Source organism: Magallana gigas, chromosome 1 (assembly GCF_963853765.1).
Source record: "Magallana gigas chromosome 1, xbMagGiga1.1, whole genome shotgun sequence".
Classification (NCBI taxonomy): domain Eukaryota; kingdom Metazoa; phylum Mollusca; class Bivalvia; order Ostreida; family Ostreidae; genus Magallana; species Magallana gigas.
In genome coordinates, this window is record NC_088853.1 from 18,598,924 (window position 1) to 18,604,578 (window position 5,655).

At 31.1% G+C, this 5,655-nt stretch overlaps 1 long non-coding RNA gene across 1 annotated transcript; it reads left to right on the forward strand.

Annotated features, from left to right (window-relative positions):
* Positions 1-349: 349 nt before the first annotated feature.
* Positions 350-2,859, forward strand: LOC117686804 (uncharacterized). The gene is made up of 3 exons (XR_010711433.1): positions 350-387; positions 1,761-1,937; positions 2,230-2,859. It is a non-coding gene; the product is annotated as an uncharacterized lncRNA (long non-coding RNA).
* The last annotated feature ends 2,796 nt before the right edge of the window (positions 2,860-5,655 follow it).

A 5,655-nucleotide genomic window follows, 5' to 3' on the forward strand; every position in this document is an offset into this window, starting at 1 on the left:
ATTTTTCCATAGAATGATTAAGATAATCTTTGATTAATTATGCAAAATATCATAATCCTTAATTTGCAATTGTTTTTATGTGAAAAACCCCCATAATATGTTATATTTTTTCATTTGAGAATCACATTTGAATTGTTTGCTAGCGTGTCATAAATTGTTAATTCTGAATTGATAGGATGAGAGTAAATGAAATACCCAACTTCTTTGTTTTTTGGTTTTGTATTACAATTTTTCTATCAAATTTAATATTAAATTACAGTTTAATGAGCAAGCTGGTACATTGTACAAAGCTTACACTTATATTCTAGTATATATATAAACATGAACTGTCTTTGAAATCATACAAACAGTTTGCCAGTTTGAACACAATCGACTTGTACATTGCGTGTAAGTATTAAGAAGATATTTGAAATATTTCCCCTTCTTTTCCTCATTTTACTTTTTATTTCTAAATAAGATGATCCTTATCTTTAATTTTACAAGCCTTAGCAAAGGTTTAGTTTCATACTCGTAGTAGTATTATTAGTAATAGTATTAACATCTTATTTTTTTGCAAAATCACCGCAATTTGCTCTTCCAGATATGTCCTTTTATATGCTCTTTTCTTTACTTTTTTCACTGAATGAAATCTATTCTTACCTATGTTCAATACCTTCAACCAATAGCCAGTGAGTATATTCGATCGTAGTCAAATTGATCTCAATGTTTCTGAGTGGAGATATGTCTCAAAAATCGTTAATTGTTATAGAGTCTTGTATTGTTTGTGATTTGCTATGGATTTCAAACAGAAAGTTTTTTGGGGGGAGTTGATTTTAATCAACTCTCCTATGCAGTTACTCTGACAAACCGAAAGTGAAACACTGTTTGGACCAAAGCACAAATCATCGCCGATGACAAGACTTAGTTCTTGAAAATAACTTATAAATGCGATTAAATGTATGCTAAAGCATTGTTTTTCAAGGAAACTTATTTGTAAGTACTTTGAAAATAGTCAGATTTTAAATGGTACGAACAATTTAGATACTTTTTGTAGTCGTATGTAATCTTACGCCAGAGTTCAATATAGTCTCGTTCAACTCGACGCTCGGCTGTCTCCGGAAATCTCCAACAAGCAGAGAGTCTCTCTTGCTTGTCGGAGATTGAACGAGGCTAGAGTTCAATATTGCTTAGATCCATAAATTTTCCAGAAATATTTCTATCACTGATACATAGTTTGATTGAATTTATTCTATCTTTAAATATGACTTAACATGATTCATATGGGGTCTTATCAACATTCTTGTGTCGAAAAAGTCCAAAAATTCATATAATAAAATGTGCATAATTCAAATACAGATTAGAAACTACCCGTACTTGTAATGCAAAATAACATATAATTGATTTTAAAATAAATAAACATCGATAAAATCAACTCCCGTCAGTTCTTCGGTACTTTGATTTTATAAAGTATTTTTGAATAATTAATCTAATATATATCACAAGTTTGTTATCCTCTCTATTCAAATCTGCTAAACATTGATCTTGGGATAAGCTTTCTTACTAGTGTTAAAATCTTTTTAAATTTTCTGTTCAGTATAACATAATTCATTTTTAAAATAGTAATTTGACTATAGAACTTCTTTACTAACATTCTTCAAGTTTCAGATTGAAGTAAATAGATATGGCTATTCCCCGTCACCTACGCATTTTTTTGTTTAAAAGAAAAAACTGAATTGTTTTAAGGTTTTGTCTATTCTTTAATTATGTACATCTCTGATTAGATTTCAGTATGTTGTTGGCTCTAGCTTTACTTTGGCTCTCAGTATTTTGGGCACAGTGTGAAAAAGTGTCATCGAAACCAGGCTTGAAACTTTTCCGAGAGGATTATAAAAGCGTTCAAGAAACTTGCATTGCTGTCGGATTTGTGAAAAACAGCTGTGGAAATGATACAAAGATAGGTATTTCCATTAACCACTCTTACACTACTTGTCTGATATATGACGCTTTATTTATTATATAGATAACTAAACGGAAACTAGAAGATACTTTTGAAACATTATTAATATAATCAAATCAAATTTTACTGCCTCCTATTTGCCATTAACCATTCTCTGCATTATTTCTGGATTATATAACATGACACAATATTTATTAAAAAACCTCAGTGAAATACATATTGATAGGTAGTGGCTTAAAATAACATTTTGACAGTTTTTTAAGAAAAAACATACACCCCTTTTTTAATATCAGGTATTGCCTTTGATGCTCGATTGGGAAAAGGTATAAGGAACCTTGCGACCAAAGGCCGAGTTGTTTTTGATATAGTAAATCTGAACCAAGGATCGGGATATGACGCATCTACTGGAGTCTTCACGGTCCCTAGTGGCGGAATCTACGTGTTCGAATGGACAATTATTGCATGGGAAGGCTTGTATGCCCTCACTGCACTCGCCGTTAATGACCAGTTTAAATCATGGAGTTACTGCTACGCAGGAAAGTCCAATAATTGGCGATCCTGTAGCAAACTGTCGATACTGAAGCTTCATAAAAGAGATAAAGTCGGGATTGCAGTTTTTGATGGACCAGCTGACATTCATCATCATTACACGTCTTTTTCTGGCTTTGAACTGTAAATTTGTATCATAACTTGCTACACAAAAAAGGAAGGCTTCGCATAGACGAAAAATCTTACTCTCATGCTGTTTTTTGTGAAGTAATAAAAGGTAACGGGTTGTTTTTGTGTTAAAATAATTTAGTATCGCCAAAATGAGTTCAATTGCTAATTATGATTAAACAGAACCGATCAAAACTCTCAATGGTATGTTCAAAATCTTTTTTTTAGATCTGAACCTGTTGATGATCATGCAAAATAAATAGAGTCGAAAACTTTAATGTAAGGGTCACTAGAATTACAAATAGAAAATTTAAATATTAAACTTCAAGTTGAGAAAATTTTGTACATCTTAGAAATGTGTCATATTACGATCCCTGCATAGCAAATTACGCACGAAACTGTCATTTGTTTAGACGGCAATAATATCATAAAAATCTTCAAGTAATTTGTTCAATTATCAAAAGCCAAATTCAAATACGGTTTGATATAGCTGATTCATAATTATCAATTAGAGCATTGATATCATACTTTAAAACAACTTAAATTGTTTTTTTTAATCTCTTAAAAAAACAGGTGTTTAGCAATTAACATTCTGTTTTGTGTAATTAGGGGTTTGTATGACCATCAAATAGTACGTCTAAGTCGTGATTTTCTGCGGGCAGCAATAATACTTATATCTTAATGTCATTAATCAGCTTAAATTATCGTTTATACATTACTTACTATAAATCTCTTTTTGAAATTGACTGAAACCGGGCTAGCATCAATAACAACACGCACAAAATGCACGGAACTCAAAGTTCTATGCAATTAACTTCTTTTCTGACTCCACATTTCTATAGCCTGCCCCAAAATATTTTTGCAGCATATTTTCCTAAAATTTTCAATATTTATAAATACCTATTAATTCAGACGATGTTCACTCAGTAGTATTAAAAATTCCCAAGATTTCCCCTACCTTGTCAAGTTTCAATACACGGCTCAAAATAGAAAGTTTACGGGGATTTTGTAGCAGTATAACATTTCCTATTTAATTAAAAAGTTTTTAGTAGACATGTAGAATTTGATTTTATCCAAAAATATAAGACTTAGTTATCGGGTAATTGTAAAGTGCGAAATAAAATCGAAATGAAACAAAACAAAACCAAACTTGAGTGCTTATATACTTTGACATGTCGCTGATAAGTTCTTAAGGCATATTACACAGGTACATATAGTCACATGTACATGTACATACAACGGCATATGAATCTGAAAAATATGACATAAGTCGTTAGAAAAGTTCGCGGACAAGATCGATTGTGAGCGGACTATTGCATGATACCAGCGAAGCTTTTCATATTTAATCTTGACGCATTTTCTAAGAAATGTTTAAAGATCTGTTTATTTTGAATGCACCATAAAATATACACAGATTAATTATTTTGATAAGATATGCTTCACGGAACATGTCAGTTTTTAATTGTTTTATATTTTGTGCGCATTTTTTCTTATTAAGATAATGTACAGTTTAAGTACATTAAAATAAACGATGCTTCATATACGATCACGATAAGTTATGAAGGTCATTTTGTGAAAGTTTCAAATAAATTGAAAATTTTCTGACCGTTTTATCGCCGAATATGGACGACCAACGATAGAAAAATGAGTCAAAAGCGTTGACATAATGCACACCTTGGAGCACCGGGCCGTCATTATATTTTGTGTGCACGCTATTTTTATAGGACAAAGGCTTACAATTGGAATCACAATTGGAGTTAGAGGTTTGAAAATGGAAATACTGATATCTTGAGCGCTTGCATCACCGCAACCCCCACACATACAACCCGGATCTTGAACCTATGGATTTCGCTTTATTCCCTAATCTAAAGTCGAAACTGCGATAAAGGAGACTTTCGGACCTAAAGTATTGTCTTCCCACAAATGTTTATTTAAAAATAAAATTTGGTGTTATGACTATTTTAAAAAAGCGACAAGTTTCTAGAAGACAGTATCTACGGTATGACACAAAATTCATAATACAAAAATTTGACAAATAATGGCGTGAACGTGCATTTTATAAATAAATCAATGACCTGAAAATTGTGTGAACTAAAAGATGTTTACTTTGAAAAAGAGTAACAGGTTTAAATTGCCTTTCAGTAGTTTGAAGTCCTGAAGTCGTGGAAATATGACATGATGCCCTCTAAATCCAATTCATGCAAAATATAAATCGCTGTATCTTTTGAAAACAACTTCAAAATCATATGATTTTTTGCATTTTTATTTTCAATTGGTAGTCATTGAATAAAACATACGTCATCCTACAAAGTACGCAGTAACTTTGCCCTAAATCACTTTGTCTGCTAACTTTTCTAACGACCCTCGTATGCACGATTCAAAACATCAAAACTGAAGGGCGTTGAAAACGCAACAACTGGGTCCACGTTTGATAGATTCGTTATTTAATAAGCGTTTACAGTTTTAGAAAACTTATATAAAATTTTCGGTTTATCAATCTTCAGTTTGTTAATTTTCTTCGATTAGATTATAAAAGCGAAATATTAAGAAATACATGTATATTAATTGTGTCACGCATTATCTTGATGATATATAATATATTCTACATAGATAAATATATACATATACATATATAAATATTTATATCCACAGAGAATGAATCCCTCTATTTCTTTCGGAAATTGATTGTAAATATTACTTCTGTAAAAACTGACAGGACTGAAATCTACACGCCCAGTTTATTGATCTGTCGAAACCATCAACCTAAGGAAAATCAAGCACTCCATGAATTAATTATGATTATGTCAGACTCAAATACCCATAAAAGACGATTTGGCTGTTTCTTTTATCTAACGGACTAATGTACATTAACGGTAATTTACTTAATTTTACATAATTTTTGCGATAACTTTTAATTTTTTTTTATTATAACAAAGATCTAAATATAAACAATAAAAGCTGTTGTTGATAATTCTTGCAGGTTATGAACGTAGCAGAAAAATATTGCATTACCCGCTTAATGACATTGATTATGTATTTCTTCTGCAATATCTTCATGTTCC